Source organism: Pistacia vera, unplaced genomic scaffold (genome assembly GCF_008641045.1).
Source record: "Pistacia vera cultivar Batoury unplaced genomic scaffold, PisVer_v2 Contig545, whole genome shotgun sequence".
In the NCBI taxonomy this organism is placed as follows: domain Eukaryota; kingdom Viridiplantae; phylum Streptophyta; class Magnoliopsida; order Sapindales; family Anacardiaceae; genus Pistacia; species Pistacia vera.
In genome coordinates this window covers 743,986-769,879 of record NW_022196385.1, presented here as the reverse complement: position 1 = coordinate 769,879, position 25,894 = coordinate 743,986, and the positions used below count along the sequence as shown (strand labels likewise).

Here is a 25,894-nt window from a genome sequence, read left to right as displayed (position 1 = left end):
CCGACAAGGCGAAGAACGCACCAGTGCTGGACTCATTGGGGAGTCTGCCCGAATACCTGCAGCCGATAGTCTATGGTCTGCTTGAGTGTGGGCTATCGGAGCCATATGACAAGTTTGCTGATACGGGCGATGACCTGATGACCACATCGTTCCAGCATCTAAGCAAGGTACACGAACTGCTCTTTAGGGATTGTCCGCCGTTTTCATTCTAAACTCGCTTCTTGCTCGCAGGCGTTACTTGCAATGAGGATGTCTATGGAGAAGACTCGGTTGGGGGCCGCGAAGGGGGCAAGCGACCTAAGGGAGGAGGTCACGAAGCTCAAACAGAGCCTGGAGTCCGTCGAAGCGGAAAGAGTGCAAGCATTCGAAGCGGCGGGCAGGTACCTGGACCAAAAGGATGCCGCTTTGAGGGCAGTAGACTTCCAAAAGGCAGAGCTTGAACGACGCACGGAAGAAGTGAAGGAGCTTCAGAGGACAACTGCTAGGCTTTCTAAGGAGGTCGAAGAGAAGGATCAGGAGCTCCGGACGACCTTTATATGGGCCCAGCGAGCTGAACAAGAAAGGGAGGCTTCCGAAAAGGAAAGGCTAGCTCTCGAGGTAGAACTCCAGGAGAGTCGGGAAAAAATTGCCTCACTGACTGAAGAAATGCGGATCCAGTCAGAGGAAATCGAGGACAAGGCCGCCGACTGGGCAATCGGGTCCATTTACAGCCTGCGACCAAAGAACCCAGATATGGATATTTCCGACCTCCCAGAGGGGTGGCAAGAGGCCTTGTAGATCTTGGCGGAAGAAGACGATCAGGCAGTAGCGGCCACCCGAGCATCCGACCAGGCAGAGGGTTCTGGTCTGATAATATGGCCAGAGGTGCTCGGCATTCCAAGCTCAGGGTACTTTGGAACCGTTCAATCTTTTGAGATGGTAAGTCCCCGGTCTGATCACCTTGTTGACCCGGTACGGTCCTACCCGGTTAGGTCCTAGTACCCCCGCACTTGGCTCTCTGGTCCCAAGGAGAACTTCCTTTAGCACAAGGTCTCTGACCTGGAAGTCTCTTCGCTTGACCTTTGAGTCGAAGAACCTCTTTGCACGCTGCTGGTAGGCTGCTATCCTTAGCGAAGCCTTGCTGCGGTGCTCTTCAATGAGATCCAAACTTACCCTCATAAGTGCTTCGTTTTCGACCTCATTGTACAAGTCCCTCCGAAGAGAGCCAGTTCCCACCTCTACAGGAATCATCGCTTCGCAGCCATAGGCTAGCAAAAAAGCGGTTTCTGAGGTGGAGGTTCTTGGAGTTGTCTTGTACGCCCATAATACTTCAGGGAGATCGTCAGCCCAATTTCCTTTGGCTGCCCCAAGTTTGTCCTTTAAAGTGTGCTTGATGGTCTTGTTGACAGCTTCAACTTGGCCATTCGCTTACGGTCTGGCGACTGAGGCGAATTTTTTATGGATGCCCAGCTCGTCGCAGAACTGCTTGAACTCCTTGTTATCGAATTGCTTTCCATTATCCGAGATGAGGGTGTGAGGAATTTCGTAGCGGCACACTATGTTCTTGAAAACGAAGTCTTTTAGCTTTCTGGTCGTGATTACGGCTAGCAGTTCAACTTCAACCCATTTTGTGAAATAATCTACCGCAACCACGGCATACTTGACCCCTCCCTTTCCAACTGGCATGGGGCCGATAAGGTCAATACCCTACATGGAAAATGGCCAGGGGCTAGACATCGTTATCAGCTCGTGCGAGGGGGCTCGCAGAATGTTTGCGAACTGCTGGCACTTGTCACATTTCTTGACAAAATTGTGCGCATCTTCTTGGATCCGGGGCCAATAATATCCCTGACGAACAACCTTGTTTGCAAGAGATCGAGCAGCTGTGTGGTTACCATAGATTCCTTCGTGGATTTCTCTCATGACATAGTCTGCTTCTTCACTGGTCACACATCGGAGGAGAGGGGCACTGAATCCTCTTCTATACAACTGGTCCCCGATGAGTGTGTAACGAGCAGATCTTCCTTGCAGGACCCTTGCCTCGACCTTGTCGCTTGACAAGGTCCCATCCTTGAGGTACTGGACAATGGGAGTCATCCAGGAATCCGGTTGAGCCATGTTTACAGCCTGTTCGGTCAAGCTGATAGTTGGAGCATCGACGAAAAGAACAGGAATGTTTTCTGGAGCCTCTGAATCCAATGACAAGGCTATCTTTGCTAGGGCGTCCGCTATAAAATTGCTATCTCGGGGGATCTATGTGATCTCAAAGTGTTTGAAAGACCCGAGAGCGGTCTTAGCTTCTTTCAGGTAGCGGACCATGTTCTCTTCCTTGGCTTGGTATTCCCCTAAATTTTGGTTGACGACCAGCATAGAGTCGCTGTAAATGCTGATCGCGGTTGCACCCATTTCTTTGGCAAGTCGCAACCCAGCGAGCAGGGCTTCATACTCAGCCTCATTGTTGGTCGCCTGAAACCCGAACAGGAGAATACCATGAATTCGAGCCCCCTCGGAGCTTACAAGGAGAAGACCCGCACCGGCTCTTTTCCTATTCGATGACCCGTCGACGTAGAGGTTCCAGGTCGACAGGTTCTGAATTCTTTCCTGCATGACTTCGCTAGGCTGTTGCTCGCTTGGAAGATAGGAAAATTCTGAGATGAAGTCTGCAACAGCCTGCCCTTTAATGGTCGACCTGGGCTTGTACTTCAGGTCGCACAGGCTTAATTCCATGGCCCATTTAAGCAGTTTACCTGAGGCTTCTGGTTTCTGGAGGACCTGCCTGAGGGGGTAATTAGTCATTACGTGGATCGTATGGGCGTGGAAGTAAGGGCGCAGCTTTCTGGACGCGATCAGCCGGGCATAGGCTAATCATTCCATTTCCGGATACCGCATCTCGGCATCTGACAGGCGCTTGCTCACATAATACACTGGCCACTGCGCCTTTTCCTCTTTCCGTACTAGAGCTGCACTAACAGTGAACTGAGATACGGACAGGTAGATGAGCAGGATTTCCTATGGAAGAGGCTTAGGGAGGAGAGGTGGCTTCCCGAGGTATTCTTTTATACTTTGGAACGCCTGTTCGCATTCGGGAGTCCATTCGAATTCCTTATTGGCCTTCAGGACATTGAAAAATGGCAAGCAGCAGTTTGTTAGCCTTGATATGAAGTGACTAAGTGCCGTTATTTGCCCATTTAGACTCATGACCTACTTCTTGCTGGTCGGGCTCTCCATATCGAGCAAAGCTTGGATCTTTTCGGGGTTTATTTCTATGCCTCGCTGATTGACCATATACCCCAGGAACTTTCCTGACGACACTCCGAACGAACACTTGAGAGGGTTCAGCTTCATTTTGTAGAGTCAAAGTATGTCAAACATCTCAGCGAGATGTGCAACGTGTTTTGAGGCGGCCTGGGATTTGACCAGCATGTCGTCCACATAGAACTCCATTGTCCTTCCGATCTGGTCGGAGAACATTCGGTTAACCAACCTCTGATAGGTCGCGCCTGCATTCTTGAGGCTGAAAGGCATAACTTTGTAACAGTACAGCCCCCGGTCCGTAATGAAGGACGTATGTTCCTCGTCTGGCCTATACATCAGGATTTAATTGTATCCCAAGTATGCATCCATGAAGCTTAATAGCTCGTGCCCCGAGTGGCATCAACGAGCTGATCAATTCTCGGCAGAGGGAAGCTGTCTTTTGGGCAAGCCTTGTTGAGGTCGCTGAAGTCAACGCAGGTCCGCCACTTGCCGTTTGGCTTCTTTACCAGGACTGGGTTGGCAACCCAGGTTGGGTAGAGAGCCTCACGAATGGATCCATTTCGGAGAGGGTTTTCCACTTCTGATTTTAGTGCGGTGTACCGCTCCGGATCCATCGCTCTTCTTTTCTGGTGAACTGGTTTGGCTTCACTGCTAACGTTTAACGAATGACAAATAATGTCCGGGCTGATCCCGACCATGTCTCCGTGCGACCAGGCAAACACGTCGATATTTTCCCTTAAGAAGTTTATCAGTTCGGAAGCGAGCTAAGGGTTGAGACAGCTTCCAATCCTTAACACTCGGCTCGGCTCTTTTGGATCAACCAAAATTTTGAACAGATCCTCGACTGGGCCGCTAGGGGGGACTTCCTAAATTCACGGATCTATGTTATCCTCCGCTGGGCCAGGCTGTGGTTCGATCCGGCTGATCGCCATGGCCTGGCGAGGCACACATCGCGAAATGCACTTTCCCTTACCTGCCATTTGCACTACTTTTACGTAGCATTCGTGCGATGCGCTTTGCGATCCGCTCACTTCCCCTATCCCCGTTGGAGTGGGGAACTTCATTTTGAGGTGATATATGGAAGTGACTGCCTTGAAGCTTCTCAATAGAGGTCGCCCCAAGATTCCATTAAAGGCCGATAGGCAGTCCACGACCAAAAATTCGGTAATCCTAGTCACCTCGTCGTAGTCGCCAAGCGTGACTGGTAGCTAGATCGTTCCTCTGGGGATCAGGTAGTCCCCAGTAAAACCATAAAGGGGTATCGAGGCGGGCTTCAGGTCGGTCTCGTCTAGGTTCATTCTATCGAAAACGGTCTTGAACAGGATGTTCACAACGCTTCCGTTGTCTACAAGCATTCTACAGACATTATGGCACCCTATTAGGGGCGTGATCACCAGAGCGTCCTCATGAGGATGGTGCAAGCGAGCTGCTTCCTTTTCGCATAAGGTGATCGGTTCCTCCTTTCTAGCCTTTTGAGGTCGCTGCGAAGTGTTCATTACCCTGATCGGGTCGTGATATGCTTCGCGAGTGTACCTTTCCTGCGCACCTCGCGTGTTTCCCGCGAGGTGCGAGCCTCCGAAGATTATGTTAACACTACTGTATCCTCTGTGATCATGACGCTTTTTCTTCTGCTCCCCTTGGTTCTCTTTTGGAGAGTCATCAATGTACTCCTTGAAGTGCCCTTTCTTGATGAGCTGTTCGATTGCCTGCTTTAGAGCTCGGCATTCATCAGTGTGATGCCCGTTATCCCGATGGTAACGGCAGTATTTTTTGCTGTTTCTGGCCGTAGCAGGGGTTTTCATGGGTTCCGGCTCACCGAGCAGGCTGGCCTCCTCGGATTTGTCAAGGATTGCAGATATGGACACGTTCAGTAGAGTGTATTGAGCTCTGTCGCGGTCGCGACGAGGAACAGGAGCATAGGACTTTTTGTGCTCGTAGCAGGGTTTCTTCCCTTTTCGCTGATCATCAATGTCTCCTTTGCGATCAGCTATCCTATTTTCTCCCTAACCAGACATACTGTTGGAAGTGCCGTGATCACGACGGCAGAGTGCCGCCAATGAATTCTCTATTCGGAGATTTTTTTCTGCAAGGTTGTAAAATCTAGTAAGGGAAACATCGTCCTCATCTTACAGTTCTTTCCACAGGTCGGTTTGCAGGTGAACTCCAGCTATTATAAGTGTTTGGATGGACTCTTCTGGAACGTGAGCCACCTTGTTGAGTTCCCTGTGGAAACGGTCAATGTAAGATTGCAGGGATTCGTCTCTTTCTTGCCTTATGTTGCTGAGGTAGCTCAAAGGCATCGAAAACTTCCGATTTGCTTGGAAATGCCGTAGGAACGTCGTGCTCATCTGAGGCCACGAACTGATCGATCTCGCTGGGAGCTACCTTAACCACCGCTTGGCATGAGAAGTCAGTGTTACAGCCAAACAGCGACATTTTGCAAGATCCGATACCTGGTGGAGCTCCATCAGGTCATTGAACTCGTACAAATGATCCTGCGGGTCATTGTTCCCATCAAACGGCCGCATATCGGGCATTCTGAACCCCGGTGGGAGTGGAGCAGCTAGCACTTTGGGAGAGAAAGGGGATGCAGAGGCGACCTGTGCCTGTTCGTTTTGTTGCTCCCTTAACCTGTCTAGAGTTCGCTGTAGCTCCTCAATTTGTGGTAACGGAGCCAATTGGAGATTGCTTTCTCCCGTACGAGTCCGGCCTTCGCGATTACGATTCAGGAAAGTCCGGAGGTTGGACTCCTCTTCGCCTCGGCCTGCATTTTCGGTCGCACTCGACACACGCTGGCTAGAGGCGTGTGAAGGCGATGGATTGTGCGGGGCATTTTCACGACCCTCGCGGGGGTACGAACCGCCCCGCGAGGTGTGGGGACCACCTGCATGATAGCGATCGGGATCGTTCTGCTGGTGGTGATAGGAATCGTCGCGCCCGGCACTTTTGGTTGGGTTCACCTGCGACGTGGCATGGGACAGCTCGGGATTCACTTTTTCGTCGAGTCTCAGCTTTGCCGGCACCCTGTTCAGGGCACGCTTTGTGTTCGCTGGTCCTTGGGAGCCCGTAGGCTTACTTTTTGCCACTTGCTTACCCTTACGTCTACGCGCTGCAATGCTCGCGGCACGGGCTATTACCCTTTGTCTCGCTTTCGCGCGACCCACAGGCGTCTTTGGCGGTTGCACCACCCCAGCTGTTGTAGATGACATGCCTTGGTCCAAACGGTCTAACCTTTGGTTAACCGTCTGAAGGGTATTGTCGAACCTCTCCAAGTAGCTTTTGATGGCGGGGTCGAGTTGCGAAGCTGCCGGGATATCCCCCGCAGCATTTTGAGAAACTAGAAGTACCCTGGAGGGGGTATCCCCTAGGGTCAAGGGGACTCCTTCAGCGCACTGATTAGTTTGCTCTGGCTCAGATTGGCAGGCCATTTGTTACTGTAGGACCAGTGGGTCGAAGATTCTCCTGATGAAGGGTAGACACTAAATCAGGCCCTCCTTCTAGCGCCAAACTGTTGATGCTTGATTCTTACACCAACTAATCGTCACGTGCGTAACATTGATTGGTCAAGAAACACATGCGATTATGGATAGAGAATACGAAATAAATGCAATGAAAGCTTTTAAAGTGGTTCGGATGCTAAGGTAGCAAGTCCTACGTCCACTGATTTGTATTGATATTGTGGGTCAGGTCACAACAGTGGACTGACTTACAAATGATTAGGAAAAAGTTAATATAAAGCTTACAAAAGAGAGAGAGTTCAAGTGTCAAAATGGCCGAATCCCCTTAATGAAGGGGTCTTCTTCTTTTTATATCAAGTTGAAGGCATGTAATCATCATTAAATCCATGGGTTGGTGTGATTGTCAGGACATAATCCGGCTTTACGTCTCATTGCCCTCTTTCCAAGCTGATTTCACACGATTTATTGCAGGGAAATGGACACGTGGGAGCTCCATATCATTTGGTAGGCCTGACGTGCGCTTATTTCTCTGACGGGAGCAGGTCACTCTTCATCACGTGACTTTCCACGTCAGTCCTTGATTTCCCAGGCATAACAAAAAATTTTATAAACTAACTAGAATTGATGCCAAACGTTTGTTTAAGAAAAGAATCGGTTATAAACTTGATAAAATTTAACCCTCTTAAAGGATATCAAAATTTGCAGTAAAAAAAGTTAAAAGTTATTTCAATTGATATTCAACCATCTTTCGTCCACACTTTCAATGAAGCATAGCTTGATTTAATTCCACTCATTTAGTCAAATTTACGAAATGACTTAATTAATAGTCAAATATATCTGGCAGATTTTAAAGAACACTAGTTCTTCACAGCCAACCTGTTTACTAGGCTATCTAAATTTGAATGGCAGAATGTGTTCGCTAATAAATATTTAGAGAACAGTAAAATAACAATATTGAGAGTTTCTCTAGCTGTTTTCGTTGGACTCCTTTAATTTTCTGAAGATTTTTTGCCATAACCACTAAAGAAAATCTTCACTTATAGCTGCTAGCTCTAAACTGATACAGATTATTAGATCAGAAATCCAAACTCATGCAAGAAGAAAATTCAAATACCATGAAGTAGTATTCCTTCTTCTTCCTCTCAATCTTCCTTCTCATAAATCTACTCTATCAACCTTCACATTGTAAGAAACATATGTGATGAAGGACTCGCAAAATTGCAGCGAAGGCTCTTCTATATTGTTAGGGCCAAAAATTGTCCTTGGCCCGAATAGGAAAACGAGCTCGACGCTGAAGAAGAAGCTAGGCCCAATCCTGATATGACCCAACCAGATTAGGCCCATTCGGTACAAGATATAGCCAGCCCAAACCACGTGGGCACAAGCCTCCTAATCCCAGTCCATTTCCTAGGTCCATGGGCGAATCCAGAGCCCACAACCCCCTCAGAATACTTTCCTACTCCTAATCAATCTCCCATTGAAGGTCACCTTCCTATTCCTGATCACTTTCCTACTCGGAGTTACTCTCCTAATCAGAATCACCTTCTTATCCGGACACTGGTAAGACAGCTTACCACAGCCCTAATTCTTCTAGGGTTTGCATCAGAGTCATACTAGGACTCCTACTTCTACCAGGATTGGGAGACCAGACGACCACTATATAAACAGAGGTCAGCCCTCTCACAAGGGACAGAGGACATTACACCTTCACACTGAAAGCTCTGACTTGAGAGCTCCACATCACCGCCGTAGTCACAGTCCCCGACTAGACTTTCGGTAACCTCTACTCCCTAGCCCTCACTATATTAGCCTCTCTCAGCCTTGCTGACTTGAGCGTCAGAGTGCCTACGGCAAACACCACCCCGGTGTTTCCTGTTCACTTCACGCGTGTGTTTCTCTACGTGTGCAGGTGCAGCGGATAGCTAGTGGCCTTAACCTCACGGGATCAGACCCCCCTTCCGTACAGGTAGATTTTTACGTCTATAGTTTGGCGCCCACCGTGGGGCCTCTAGCAATCATTCAGCTCGATGAACCTTGCTACGTGGAGGAACATTCCATGGTTGACAACTCCGATAACGCTAACCCCGGCCTCGAGGCCAAACTGGAAGCTTTAACTGCTCTCATGCAACAAAACTTGGACAAGGTGGCGGCATTGGAAGCTGAGAACAATGCGATCCGAACAGAAAACGCGTCCGTCAGGTCAGAAAACCAATCCCTCAAAGAGAAGGTAAGTCAATTCTATGACCTAGAGTTCCTTCCTGGCCAAACACCCCTCAATCGGTTCCGCACCCCTATTCCGCCCATGCAACCTCTGCTTACGCCGAAGCCCCGACCCTCGGCCTCTGGCAAAAGGCCGCGTCCCTTAAACCTGTCTGCGGTCGACAATTCTGTCCTAATTCATAGAGATAAAGTTATGCCTGAAGAGCACCAATCAGCCGATTCATCCCAACATCAAGACCAAGACGATCCGGTGGCCGAGAGCCCTCATCCACAAGACCAGCTCAATCTAACCATCCCAACACATACTCCATTTGGCCCGGCTCATCCCCGCGGGATGAACGGCCAAACAAAACCAGCAGCACTTGAGCCCATCCATCCTGACCAACCGAATGACTATCAGAAGACTCCCCTGACCATCTATGTAGGGCGAAACACCAGAACAGTGACCCTGGGAGTCATCCAACCGGAAGGAATGATCGAAGACTTATGCTACCAAGGAACGCACAAAGGGACTCGTCAGCTTACCCCAAGAGGGATGACCCAACAGAATGTACCAAAGATAAGTGCAAAGGCCGATCCGGTCACACGGGATGACCTAGTGGCATCCCCTTCTCCTATGGAACAGGTGTTAGCCAAGAGATTGGCCGATGTGGAAGCAGTGATGCGACGCATTCCAGGAATGCCGGTCCTAACCAAGAAGAGCAGGCCCCATTGTTACGCAGATTCACCCTTCGTGGACGAGATCGCCCTGGCCGACCCGCCACAGAAGTTCACTATCCCCAACATGAAAATGTACGACGGCACAACCAATCCGGACGATCACATAGCCTCGTACAAACAACGGATGTTCACCGTCCCGATACCGCTACCGCTTAGGGAAGCCTACATGTGCCAAAGTTTCGGTTCAAGCTTATCCGGCCCAGCACTGCAATGGTACACGAACCTCCCGAATGGATCCATTGATTCGTTCGCTCAACTCACAGACACGTTTGTGGAGCAGTTCGCCAGCAGCAAGAAACTCGAGAAGCTGTCAACCAACATGTACAGGGTATACCAGAGAAGGGGTGAGCCATTGAGAGAATATATCAGCAAATTCAACAAAGAGAAGATTTCCATCCCTGCCTGTAACCCTGAGACAGCCGTAGACGCCTTCAAAAAAGGTCTCCTCCCGGATGGTGAATTATACAAAGAACTAACAAAGCTAGGTTGCACCACGATGGAAGACGCCTTGGCTAGAGCAACGATTCAAATAAGGTGGGAGGAAGATGAGATGAATCAGGCAATTCACGCCAGGTATGATTGAATGCAGAATGACAGGAGGCCAGAGCTCAGATCGATTGTAGGCCCTACAAGGTCACCAAAGAAGCAGGGAAGGGCGCCTACAAACTCCAGACCCCCGATGAGAAAGACATCAACAACAGTTGGAATGTCGTTCACCTCAAACGCTACTACTTCTAGGTGAACCTTGTCTTTTTTTCGTTTTTCATTTTTCCATTTTAAAAAGGATGAGTGGGCCTATCCACCTCCTCTTAGACAGTCGGCCTCATGGCCAAATATTTAATGAAGTGCTATTCAGAAGTTTTCGTCTCCAAATCTACCCCGGTCGATGAATTACTTACACCTTCAAATCGGCCCTGCCCGATGAACGTACTGACACCTTCAAATCGGCCTTGCCCGATAAACGTACGGACACCTTCAAATCGGCCCTGCCCGATGAATGTACGAACACCTTCAAATCGGCCTTGCCCGATAAACGTACGGACACCTTCAAATCAGCGTTGCCCGATGAACGTACGGACACCTTCAAATCGGCCCTGCCCGATGAACGTACCGACACCTTCAGATCGGCCCTGCCCGATGAACGTACGGACACCTTCAAATCAGCTCTGCCCGATGAACGTACTGACACCTTCAAATCGGTCTTGCCCGATAAACGTACGGACACCTTCAAATCGGCCTTGCCCGATAAACGTACGGACACCTTCAAATCGGCCTTGCCCGATAAAAGTACGAACACCTTCAAATCAGCCCTGCCCGATAAACGTACGGACACCTTCAAATCGGCCTTGCCCGATAAACGTACAGACACCTTCAAATCGGCCCTGCCCGATCAACGTACGGACACCTTCAAATTGGCCTTGCCCGATCAACGTATGAACACCTTCAAATCGGCCTAGCCCGATCAATGTACGTACACCTTCGAATCGACCCTGCTCGATTCACGATGACACCTTCAGATCGGCCCGGCCGGATCAACGTATATACACCTCTGGATCGACTTTGCTCGATCCATAGATTTATACCTTCGGATCGACCCTACTCGATCCATGGATTTACACCTTTGGATTCACCCTGCTCAATCCATGGATCTACACCTTTGGATCGGCCCTGACCGATCCACGAATTTACACCTTTGGATTGACCCTGCTTGATCCACGGATTTACACTTTCGGATTGACCCTGCTAAATCTACGGATCTCCACTCAACCTGACCGACCGACCGATCGACCGACTCAACTCTACCATCACTCCCCATGAACCAAGTATTGGACCTCCACTCTACCCGACGGACTGACTCCACTCCATCCTCACTCCCCAAGAACCATGTATTGGATGTCCACTCTACCGGACCGACCGAACGACTCAACTCCATCCTCCTCAAGGACCATGTATTGGACCTCCACTCTACCCGATGGACTGACTCCTCTCCATCTTCCCCAAGAACCATGTATTGGATGTCCACTCTACTGGACCGACTGACCGACTCAACTCTATCCTCCCTAAGAACTATGTATTAGATGTCCACTCTACCCGACCGACCGACCGACTCAACTCCCCAAGAACCAAGTATTGGATGTTCACTCTACCCGACCGACCGACTCAATTCCACCATCCTCACTCCCCAAGAACCAAGTATTGGACCTCCACTCTATCCGACGGACTGACTCCACTCCATCCTCAATCCCCAAGAACCATGTATTGGATGTCCACTCTACCAGACCGACCGACCGACTCAACTCCATCCTCCCCAAGAACCATGTATTAGATGTCCACTCTACCCGACCGACCGACCGACCGACTCAACTCCACCATCACTCAAGAACCAAGTATTGGATGTTCACTCTACCCGACCGACCGACTTAACTCTTCCATCCTCCCCAAGAACCATGTATTGGATGTCCATTCTACCGGACCGACTGACCGACTCAACTCCATCCTCCCCAAGAACCATGTATTAGATGTCCACTTTACCCGACCGACCGACGGACTCAACTCCACCATCACTCAAGAACCAAGTATTGGATGTTCACTCTACCCGTCCGACCGACTCAACTCCACCATCCTCCCCAAGAACCATGTATTGGATGTCCACTCTACCGGACCGACCGACCGACCGACTCAACTCCATCCTCCCCAAGAACCATGTATTAGATGTCCACTTTAACCGACCGACCGACCGACTCAACTCCACCATCACCCCCCAAGAACCAAGTATTGGATGTTCACTCTACCCGACCGACAGAGTCAACTCCACCATCCTTCCCAATAACCAAGTTTTGGATCTCCACTCCACCCGACCGACCGACCGACTCAACTCCACCATCCTAACTCCCCAAGAACGAAGGATTGGATCACCACTCCACCCGACCGACCGACTCAACTCCATCCTCCCCAGGAACCAAGTATTGGATCACCACTCTCCCTATGCCACCGACCGACTGACCGACCCGGTCTTTTCAAACTTTGACTATCACCACTCACCCCGCCCCCCGCCACCGATCAACACATAGACTTAACCTGTCTAAAAGATTCAATCGCCCTTCCTACCCAACCGAGCCAGCACACTGCAACAGGTCAGCTCCCGCAACGAAGCTTACACTCCCATGCTTCACGTTCAGGAGATTCTCCAAATCTGGGCGATTGGCTTGGAGCAGTCTTGCACTTGTTCACCCTCGAGGTGATCAAGCCAAGGGGCCTCGTCCATTCAGTCTTCCATAGCGGACGAGTGGTCAGCCATGGGTCAAATGTTTGCGCATTTTGCTTGGCCCTTTGGCATCTAGTAAAAAGCGCCGTGGAGTCACAAGCGCAAGTCTTACGATCCAACAAGCCGGCCCAGCCGATTCTATCCCACTCGATCACTCGAGTACCCCAACCGAATGAACCTTTAATTTAACATCGTCTCCAACTCATTCGACCCGACATACCGAGCGGATACCCCTGTCATGGGATTTTAGTTCACTTCTCTAGTCGGCAGGACACACCGAACGAGCATGTGAGCCCCAGAAGTCTCGTTATCTCAGTCCCTTCGACCCTTCACACCGATCGAGCACACCCTCTTGGGGTGATTGCACATTTCGGATCAGCTTCGATACTGAGCGACCCTTAACTACGAATCACCTACATCAAACTGGTCAGCTACGCCGACAATCGACCGTCCAAGAAGCGAGACCGAGTGCCCATCGATCGCTTCCTACTCTCTGACTTAAGAAACTCTTAACTCAGAGAGTGGGGGGCAAACTGTTAGGGCCAAAAATTGTCCTTGGCCCAAATAGGAAAACGAGCTCGACACTGAAGAAGAAGCCAGGCCCAATCCTGATATGACCCAACCAGATTAGGCCCATTCGGTACAAGATATAGCCAGCCCAAACCACGTGGGCACGAGCCTCCTAATCCCAGTCCATTTCCTAGGTCCATGGGCGAATCTAGAGCCCACAACCCCCTTAGAATACTTTCCTACTCCTGATCAATCTCTCATTGAAGGTCACCTTCCTATTCCTGATCACTTTCCTACTCGGAGTTACTCTCCTAATCAGAATCATCTTCCTATCCGGACACTGGTAAGACAGCTTACCACAGCCCTAATTCTTCTAGGGTTTGCATCAGAGTCATACTAGGACTCCTACTTCTACCAGGATTGGGAGACCAGACGACCACTATATAAACAGAGGTCAGCCCTCTCACAAGGGACAGAGGACATTACACCTTCACACTGAAAGCTCTGACTTGAGAGCTCCACATCACCGCCATAGTCACAGTCCCCGACTAGACTTCCGGTAACCTCTATTCCCTAGCCCTCACTATATTAGCCTCTCTCAGCCTTGCTGACTTGAGCGTCGGAGTGCCTACGGCAAACACCACCCCGGTGTTTCCCGTTCACTTCACGCGTGTGTTTCTCTACGTGTGCAGGTGCAGTGGATCGCTAGTGGCCTTAATCTCACGGGATCAGACCCCCCTTCCGTACAGGTAGATTTTTACGTCTACATATATCAAAAGGGTATTTCTGCAATGATCTTCAAAAGTCATGCCAGTTTTTTGTGAGCTTTGTATCCCAATCATCTTATGATTCACCCATCAGTATATCCTATCTTTTAGGCTCTGAAGCCTTCAGTATCGCCTGTATCAATAATTTGTCGTGCAACAGCAAGATCCGCCATGGAAACTTAGTCATAGTCCCCGTCTCTCGTTCGTGCTCTCGAACTCTCTATGAGCAAAAAACACCTTACACCATCAAGAACAAGAACGAAACTTATAATAACCTTCTGGTGAAGGAAGTATATGTAAGCAGAAGTTTGCATTGAGAAAACTGTTCATTAACGAGCCTTAAGCTGACTATATTGTGGGATCTGGCCATGCCTTTGGAAGTAGAACAAATTATTTTGGAATTAATAAACAAAGCATTCAGGAGGCAGAAATGTAGGTGTCAGAAAATTACATACGAACGTTTACGACTATTTTGATTCCACTTTCAATAGAGATGCTGTGCTCCAAGTCCGGAGAAATTCTTTGCCACTGTCTTAATGGTTTCCTTGCAGATAGAAGTCAAGAGGGATCCCATTGCAAACCTCATAGAAAAAACTTTCCAGACATATAAAAAACGGGGTCTTACACATGGAAACTTCTGAAGAAACAGGGCAAAGATCAATAGAAGAAAGCTTAGAATTTTCCTTACAAATGGAGTCCAAATGGTTTTAGAAGTCATCAGCTTGATACAGAGCATTATCTCCTTTTTGTAATTAGTTTTTAAAATGCTTAATTCTGCAGTGAAGGCATTTGCAATTGAGAGTGGACTTGCAACATGAAACGTAAAAATTGTTAAAAACATAGAAAAGTGTTCATACCCATTAAGCTAAATGGTATTCACTTGAACATTAATTGAAAATTTATTTTTATATCATTTGATGATTACATTCAAGACCAATCATACCATTTAACCCATGATTGATTATTGTTGCTGAAATAGAATCCATCCTCTCTTATGGACCAAAAACATTTGTTAGTATGACAACAATACTTATCTCCAATATTTTCAGTAAAAACATCTATAGTTTTAGAATGGTCTGATCCATACTTCATATCACACCAAAATCGAGTAGTAAGTATTACATGTCGACCAAACTTAAACGTAAATTCATCACCCACTCGAAGGTTATGCTCTCCAAGATCATCATCCAAGGAATAACAATGAATAATTAGATTGTCGTGAGATAGGGCGTTGATTATGTAAACTCTAAACTTCCAACAAAAATCTGCTGCAAGTGTTGGGGTTTGAGAGATGTGAAAAGTAATTAGGAAAATAATAAAGAAGCAACTGAAAGGATGATTATACATGATGAAGCAGTTGCAAACGAAGTTTATGGTGTTTTTGGTTGTTTCATAAACTAGAGATGAAGCAATTTATATTAAAATTCAAAACTAGGACTCATTTATGTAACAATCAATGCTTGCTATCCAAATTTGAAGTTATATTCCCATTTGAAAAGATTCTTCCTCAAATATAGAACATACTTTATGCTGTTTTTGGTTGTTTAATAAAATTATGGATAAAGGAATTTATAATTTAACTATACTGAAAACTCTTTAACTTAATAATTAATGTAAGATCTGGAAATTTGCTTGGATAATAAATGCAAAGATTATTAAATAGTAAGAAAATTAAATTTATTTTACCATTTAAAGGTTTTTAATAATTCATTAAAAAATTATTCTTTAAATAGAAATATGTATTACATTTATTACTAAATATGTCACCACTTATTCAGAATTGGCCTTTACCACTGATTTGTAATGGTCAACGGTTCAAAATTGACGTCAATAATTTTGTGAAATTCAAAGAGAAAAAACGAAAATGGAGTAAATCTTTGTAACAGAAATTTTTTTCTGTTTCGTTACTTACAGATACAAGAAGAAGACTCTCTTTTATATGAAATAAGAGAGACTCTAAAACGACAGCGTTTTAGAGATAAGAAGTGAAACTAGAATTTACAACTTTGCCCATTTTCACTCTTTTCTAACTTTGGTCAACATTTCCCCTCAAACACAGCTGGGGTGTCAACCTTGCATCTAAGAGATTCTAACATTTCCCCTCAAATATAGCTGAGGTAAAATTTAACCAAATAAGCATTTTCTTTCAAACGAGTAAAGATAAGTACTTCAGTTTTTGAGTCTGCATTACACCTTCAGACCAGAGAGAAAAATTCAGACTTCATTCTGAAATTCTGAAATCTGCAGAAATTATCTTCAAACTGTAGAATTTTGTTTTTGTTGGAGCAGAATCATCATATTTCACCATTATTGACTTCACCATCAGCTTCACCATCTACTTCTTCCTATATTTCAAATTGCAGAATCATCATAATCCAAAAACCAAAACTTTTATAGTCTCATTCATACTTCAAATTGCAGAATCAACATAATCCAAAACCAAAACTTCAAATTGCAGAATCATCATAATCCAAAACCAAAAACTTTTATAGTCTCACTCATACTTCAAATTGCAAAATCATCATAATCCAAAACCAAAAAAAAACTTCAAATTGCAGAATCATCATAACGCATAATCACCATAACCAAACAACTCCACAGCAACATCAACTTCTTTAGTTATAAACTTTCACAGAATCACCATAATCTATTTCTCCATATTTGTAGACTCATCATCTAACCTTCTATTTGCCCAATTAACACAAAGCACTACTTCAGAACAATCATCTCCACAGAACCCCTCCAGATCGATCAACACAAATCAGAACAACCAACACAGATCAGAACAATTCAGAACAACACAGAGCAGCCCTTCAGATCAATCAACACAGATCAGAACAACCAACACAGATCAGAACAATTCAGAACAACACAGAGCAGTCCTTCAGATCGATCAACACAGATCAGAACAACCAACACATCAGAACAATTCAGAGTAACCAACACAGATTAGAACAATGCAGAATAACCAACATAGATCAGAACAGTGCAGAATCAGAACAATGCAGAATAACCAACATATTAGAAATTTCAGAACACCACATTTCAATGCTACAGACCACCATAAATTTCAGAACACCACATTTCAATGCTACAAACCACCATAAATTTCAGAACACCACATTTAAATGCTACAGACCACCATTTCAGCACCACTGACTATCAGTTTAGACTTTAGACTTTCCCAGCAGAAATCTTCATCTCAACGACATTGAGTTTCTATTTCAGCTCCTGAAATTGAGCTATTGATAAAGACTTCGTTAACACATCAGCGATCTGTAATTTTGATAGAACATACTGCACTGTGACTTTCTTGGCTAAAACCTGATCTCGGATGTAATGTGTATCTATTTCAATGTGCTTAGTTCTAGCATGAAATACAGGATTAGCTGCCAAAGCTCTTGCACTAAGATTATCACACCAAATCACATGAGTGGCAGTTAATGTGATTCCTAGCTCCAAGAACAGGCTGTCTAACCAAGCTAATTCAGTTGCAGTCTGTGCAAGGGCTCTGTATTCAGCTTCTGTTGAGGATAAAGCAACAACTTTCTGCTTGCGAGAGCTCCATTGAATAAGATTGGGTCCTAGGTAAATACAATACCCACTTATGGACCTCCTATCATCAAGATTACTTCCCCAATCTGCATCGGTATAACACTCAACACAGAGGGCAGCTGCTGGTTTGAATTGTAATCCATGAAATTGAGTGCCTTTAAGATACCGTAATACCCTTTTGCAGACTTGCCATTGAAGTTCAGTTGGAGCTTGAAGAAATTGACTAAGCTTGTTAACCGTGAAGCTTATATCTGGTCTTGTTAAAGTTAAGTATTGTAGAGCTCCAATGGTGCTTCCATATAGACTAGGATTCTTGAATAACTCACTATCAGAAGAAAAAAGCTTGGTACCAGTAGCCATTGGAGTTGGACAAGCATGAGCATCTTGCATTTTTGTTTTGGTTAATAAATCACCAATATACTTAGTTTGCTTCAAATGTATGCCTTCTCTATTTCTAGTAGCTTCTAAACCTAGAAAGTAACTCACAGACCCAAGTGTTTTTAAAGAAAATTCACTATTTAGATCTGTTACAAGTTGTAAAATAGAAGCATTGTCAGATCCAGTAATGAGTATATCATCTACATAAATGAGGATGTAAAGAACCTGATTTGTTTCCTTAAGAATGAAGAGACTAGAATCTGAAACTGAATTATGAAATCTTCTATTCAACAAAGCTTGCTTGAGTTTGTCAAACCAGGCTCTCGGTGCTTGTTTAAGACCATACAAGGCTTTATTAAGCCTACATACATGAGAAGCAAATTGAGGATGCTCAAACCCAGCAGGCTAACTCATGTAGACTGTTTCACTCAAAACTCCATTGAGAAAGGCATTATTGACTTCAACTTGTTGAATATGCCATCCTTTGGACACAGCAATAGTAAATATGATCCTAATCATAGACTGTTTAATCACTGGACTAAATGTTTCAAAGTAGTCTAAACCAGGAGTTTGTTGAAAGCCCTTTGCCACTAACTAGGCCTTATATTTATGTAAAGAACCATCAGCATGATATTTGGTTTGAAAAACCCACTTATTCCCACCAATATTCATGTCAGAAGTCCTGGGAACAAGACTCCATGTTTCATTTCTCATAAGGGTAGCGAACTCATCATGCATTGCCTTTCTCCACTCTTTACAAGGAAGAGCTTCATGTACGGAAGTAGGTTCAGGTTGAACAGGAGAAGGTGTAGAGACTATCAGGACAGTTTTGTCTGGATCAACAGGTTTGGTTTTGATTTGATCAGCAAGTTTAGCTCTAGTGATCATGGGATGGATATTGACAGATGAAGGATAGGTGGCTGGTGTATTTAATGTTGTGGATGTTGATGTAGTGGAAGAAGGATGTGATTGGTAAGTAGGAAACTGAGAGGATGACAAATCAATTACAAGACTGCAGTTAGTGCTCTCACGAGGCAGAGGAAGTTGGGATTGAGTGGTGGAAGGGATTGAGAACATGGATTTAACAGGTATAGATGGAAAACAAGTAAGATCCACAACTAGAGGGTTAACTGGATAGTTTGAGGTATATGTAGAAGGCTGTGCAGATTGTGTTTGAGATGTGGATAAGGATGGTGAAACAGAGGCAGAGGTAAGAGACTTAGAGAGTGGGACAGGTTGAGAATTATGACTAGAATTAAGATTATGTGACAGATCAGGAGATTTACTAAAACAAGAAGCAGTGGAGTAAGGAATTTGCTTACCAACTGCTATAGAAGTACAAGGTGGAGAACAGGGCACTGCTGAAGAATCTTTGCTGCCGGAACCAGTTGCATAGTTTATAGAAACAAAAGGATAACTAGATGGTGGAATGTCAGAAGATTTATGATTGGAGGTTTTATGAATAACAGGCTGAGGACCATTAAGAAAACCAATAACAAATGGAAACTGAGTTTCATTAAACTGAACACTAGGAGTAATAATGATTTTTTCTTCAGCAGTGAGACATTTATACCCTTTATGAATGAGACTATAACCAACAAACACGCATTTGGAGGAGTGAAAATTTAGTTTGTGTTTATTAAAATCTCTCAAGTAGGGAAAACATGCACAACCAACGAATTTTAATGAAGTATACAAGGGAATTTTATTAAACAAAGCTTGATAAGGTGAGATAAATTGCAAAACTGAATAAGGCAGTTTATTTATTAAGAAAACAGCAGTTTCAAAGGCAAACCACCAGAATTTCAATGGCATTGATGCTTGGGCAAGTAGAGTAAGATCAGTTTCAGCTATATGTCTATGTTTTCTCTCACTTCTCCCGTTTTGTTGATGTACATAAGCACACGAATGTCTAAAGGCAATACCAGCTTCAGTAAGATATGACACTAAACCTCTATATTCTCCCAATTGATCGGATTGCAAACACTTAAGTTTTTTATTAAATTGTCCCTCAACTAAATGATGAAACCTAATGAATGTGGAGTTAACTTCAGCTTTTGTTCGTAAAGGAAAAATCCAAGTAAAGCGACCATAATCATCAATGAAATGAATGTAATACCTAAAACCTTCAATAGATGCCACTGGAGCTGGACCCCAAACATCACTATGGATAAGTTCAAGAGGTTGAGTGGCTCTAGATTGGAGAGAGGAAAACTATTTCTATGTAACTTGCCTAACTTGCATGCGTCACAAAAAGGCAAAGAGGAGGTAGATTCTGTGAATTTGACATGAATGTGAGACAGAATTTTATGAAGAGCCTCAGTGTGAGGATGACCTAACCTATTATGCCACAGATATATATCAGCAGTAGTGCTACTAACGTGTAAAGCAAATGACACAATAGGCTACAGAATTTGACCAGAATTATTATTGATGCAATTATGTGACAAATCAGAATATAATCCAGTAAAATAAGTAGTGTGATCAGTGTTATTAGCAATGTGATCAGTAGTATTATTATTATGAACAGGTAACAATTCAGCAGATAACAGGTCAGAGGATAACACAGTGCAAGCATTAGAATCATAAACACAAGGATTAGCAGGAACATTGGACAATTCAGAGTGTAACACAGGAGAATCATCAGAACTGCAATCAGAATGCTTATTAATAACATTGTGATCAGTTTTATTTATTGAATTGAAATTACAACTAGAAACATTATCAAAAGAACATGTTTGTGTGTTGAAATCAACAATTTCCAGATTACATTTATCATCAGCAATTGGCAATTTGCATTCAGAAATGACACTAGAGGTAAGATTTCTGTTATCTAGTATAGAATTGAAGACTTGAGGATGCAGACTGTTAGGAGCTAGTTGCTGAACACTCTTAGGTGAATTATGAACAGGAACAGGAGAAGATGACAAACTAGAGGGAATGTGCAACTGATATAGACCAACTTTAAGACCTCCCTACAGAAACACTGTTCTAGTATCCTTGTCCTTAACAAGACAACAGTCAGAGTTAAATTATACTACCACATTATTGTCTTTTGTAAATTTTGAGATACTAAGAAGATTTTTAGTGATTCTAGGTACACATAGAACATTTTTCAAATACAAGCATTTAGAGTGTAAAGCACTAGGCAGTAAGGAAAAACCAACATGGGAGATACTAAGAGACTCACCACTACCGACTTGTAATTGATCAGTACCCTCATAGTTTCTACTGGTTACCAAGTGATGTAGATTAGAAATGACATGATCGGTAGCTCCTGAATCCATGTACCAGGCTGGATTAGGCGGTGTGGTGGTGGAAATAGGCATAGGAATGAAAGAGTAGGGTGTTGGTGATGGATTTTGATGGGATACAAGGTAGGCTTGATTAGGAGTGGATGAGTTTAGTTGTTGGCTTGGGACAGGAAGACTAGGCTGTGATGAAGATTGCTGTTGAGTGGAAGAGACAAAATGATGTCCTTGGCCATGAGACAGATTGTTCCCAAAAGTGACACCTCCAGTAAGTCCAAAATTTGACCGAGAACCAGGATCCCCATAATGTGTAAACTGAGGATGAGAACCTCCATATTGAGTTGTTGTGGCACCAAACTGAGATTGAGCAGGAGTACCAAACTGAGACTGAGCAGGTGGAACCCCATTATAGGTTGAATTGTACCTATGGTAACATTGTGCCGCTGTGTGACCAACTTTGCTGCAAACTTGACACACTGGTCTGCCTCTGCCAGCACCTCTACCACGACCTCTACCAAAGTTATAACCAGATGCTCTATAAACTGGAAAGGTAGCACCAATAGGTCCTCCAGAATGACCCTAATGTGCAGAGGGAAACAGTGACTCAGTGTGTGTAACAGGAAAAGAGTAGGCTGGATAAGTTGGAGCAGAATAACCAGTATGTGCTGATGGATAAGCTGAGTAAGCTGATGAATAATTTGATGAAACTAGTGCTGGAGGCAGAGTATGCGGCAGAGCAGATACATGGTGCAGTGTGTGGTGACCTCTAGAAACATCATTAGGATTTAGAGATCCCTTCGTACCAATAGACAACAATGGTGAAGTGTTAGAATTACTGAGAGATGCCATATGCACTGAACTATTTGGAAAATCAACACTATTAAACTTTTCCAGTCTCATCTCATATTTCTAGGGCAAAAATTGAGCTTCTTGTAGAGACACTGAGTCAAATATAGACTCAATCCGAGATGTCAGATTAACAACGGCAGCATCAAACTCTGGCCCAAGGCCATCTAACACATATTGAAGTAGATCTTCATCACTAACCACCTGACCACTTCCCGGCAGATTGTCAGCAAAACTTTTCATTTTCTTGACAAACTCACTAACACTCATACTTCCTTTCTGAGTAGTTTGAAGTAAATTCCTTAGATGAAGTGCTCTTGCTTTGGAGTCAGTAACAAACTCATGTTCAAGATTATACCAAATTTCAGTGGCAAACTGACACTTAGAGATATTACTAAACATACACTCAGATATTGACGCAAGAAGCCAAGTAACAAGAAATTTATCAGTTTTCTTCCAAGCTACATAAGCTTGATTAATTTTTTTCCTTTGTTATGGTTTCACTTGATTGAGTTAAACTACATTCTCAGAAACAATTAGTGATCAGACATGGAATTGAACCTGTTAGGTGGTTTCCAGTTCATGATCCAACGACTGAGAGAATTGAGATCTCCAGAACCTATGTTGTCCTTGTAGTTGTCTCTGATCAATTTCGTGTAATCACTTGCAAAGTGACGAAAAAATCAAAGATTGAGCTGAGCTAAAATTTGTCAGTTTCCCATAACACTTTTTGAAACGAAAATCAAACGAAGATCCAGGATTCTTAGCTGTAGACTGTGTCTTCAGCTCTGATACCATGTGAGATTCAAAGGAAAAAACGAAAATTGAGTAAATCTTTGTAACTAAATTTTTTTCTGTTTCGTTACTTACAAATCAAGAAGAAGACTCTCTTTTATATATAGAGAGACTCTAAAACGACAGCGTTTTAGAGATAGAAGGGAAAGTGGTATTTACAACTTTACCCACTTTCACTCTTTTCTAACTTTGTCAACAAATTTAAATCAAATTTTAATAGATTCCAATCCTTAGCGAAAAAATACGTAATAGAGAAACTATACAATGATTTTGGTATATATGAGTACATCTCCAATGAATTTTTAATAAATTGACCGAAAAGGAAACAAACGTTATATTTAGAAAAGAATCAGTTAAATCTCATAAAATTGTTAAACTTAACCCTCTATATATAAGATGTTAACAATTACAATTAAGAAGTCAAGTTATTAAAATTGATATCCAATCATTTTTCGTCCTGAACAGTTCAATGAAGCATAGCTCAATTTAATTCCACTGATTATGCAATCATACTAATGATATTAATTCTACAGATTCATAAAAGCTGGAAATAAAATTATATATTGGTGTTTATTTAAAATCTATGTTATAGGATTTTAGCTTTTTTAACATGGTAAAGCATTTTCTATTTTGATATCTTATTAGGTAATTAAGGCTATAATATTGGTGTTAATTGGTGTAATGTCAAAGTTATAAACAAATTATTGTCGCTTATAATATGAAATGTAAAAATTGTTAAAAAAAATAAAAAACATTGAAAAATAAAGTTTAGAACATCAAAAGCAGTAAGTTGGTATTAATTTGATAGCTAATCAACTGCATTTTTCTATATACATACAAGACCAATTGATATGAATTCTTACAACCACAATTTATATACTACCCTAAATCAACCAATTCTAACTCCACCTAGGCTAGGTTTCTTCCAACTCCTTAAGACCATTCGGCTAACACTCTCCATATACACACACAACCATTAAGACAACTTAGAACAACTTTTTATATCAAACTCCAATCAACACAAAGGCACTCATGCTCAAATACACCACAAACGGACTCTTACACACCATGCAAAACAAAATCCAGAAAAGAGTTAAATTGAAGCTAAAGGAAAACAATTTACAAAAGAGATGACCAAGGAATCAATCAAGCCTAAAGGAAACTCCACCAGCTTGATAGACACTCCACCACCAAGTTTGGCCGAACTTGGGTAAAGAAAACAAGAGAAAAATAATTCTTAAAGCAAAGTACTATTCACTTCAATATTCAATCTCCCTTTGCAAAATGATCAAGTGACCTTTAAATAGGCTTTACAAAAATTAAAGGATTTACCCTAACAAATATTACATGATGGAAACATTAAAATATTACATGAAAATTAATAAACAAAAAGTCTCCACCACACAAGTCAAAAGCAAGCCATACCCATTTAATGTCATGGACAACCTTTCCCTAATTTAAGGACCTATGTCCTTAATAATAATTTTAGGGATTTTCCTCCAAAATTTGAATCAAATAACATCCAAAACTTGGGCTCGGGCCAATGTAACTTGCTCCCACTTGTTGTTCACGTTTTGGGCCACAAAATAAGGCTTGAGCTATGCCTTGGAACCTTAAGACCTCTTGGACAATTTTGTGAGCTTTCTTGAGTGGTTGGGTTGTTTGGGCCGAATGTTGTTCTTCATGCTGTCCTTGAGTCTTCATTAAAATCCCTAGCATTTGTGATGAGCATGATGAGCTTGGATTCTCATCACCAATTAAGCTAATTAATAATTTAATATTCACTTGAAAGTTGAACTATTATTTTTATTAATAATTTAATATTTTTATTACCTTCGATTACATTCAAGACCAATCATACCATTTAACCCATGATCGATTATTGTTGCTAAAATAAAATGCATCATCTCTTACTGACCAAAAACAATTCTTGGTAAGACAACAATACTTGTCTCCAAAGTCATCAGTATAAACAGTTATGGTTTTACTATGGTAATCACCATACTTCATTTCACACCAAAAGCGAGTAACAAATATTAAATGTTGACCAAATTTAAATGTAAACTCATCGTTTATCCCAAGCATATGTTGTCCAAGATCATCCTCACAGGAATAGCAATGAATATCTAGATTGTCTTGAGATAGGGCGTTGATTATATGAACTCTGAACTTCCAGCAAAAGCTTACTTTGTTTGCAAATGTTGGGGCCTGAGAGATGTGGAAAATGATTAGGAGAACTATTAACAAGCAACTCAAATGACGATTATACATGATGAAACAAACGAAGTTTAGGGTGTTTTTGGTTATTGTTTCATAAACTAGAGAGATGAAGCAATTTATAATAGAATATAAATTGATGTTATATTACCATTTATGTAAACATTAAATGCTTGCTATCCAAAGTTGATGTTATATTACCATTTGAAAAGATTCTTCCTTAAATATGAAATGCAATTGATGATGCTTTGGGTTGTTTAGTAAAACTATGGATGAGGGAATTAATGCAAGATCTGAAAATTTGCTTGGATAATAAATGCATAGGTTATTAAAATAATAAGAAAATTAATTTTGTTTCACCATTTTAAGAATTTAATAATTTTTTTCAACAAAAATTATTCTTTAAATAGAAATATTCCATTTATTACTTGATATATCTGTCGTAAATTCGGTACATTGGTACCACTTATTCAGAATTTGTGTGTAGTTAAAAATAATATTATGGAGAAAATAATAATAATATGATTATTTGGTGGAGAAGTTGAAACATTGTGATACTTTAGGAAGTATAGCAAATTATTCTGGAATTAATAAACAAAGCATTCAGGAGGCAAAAGAATTGGTGTCAGAAAGTTACATAAGAACGTTTACTACTACTTTGATTCCACCGAAAAGCGA

General features: G+C 43.1%; 1 pseudogene; it reads left to right on the top strand.

The window, feature by feature from the left end:
* The first annotated feature begins 243 nt into the window (after positions 1-243).
* The window catches only part of LOC116107659, a 43,797-nt pseudogene continuing 18,146 nt past the window's right edge, over positions 244-25,894 (top strand).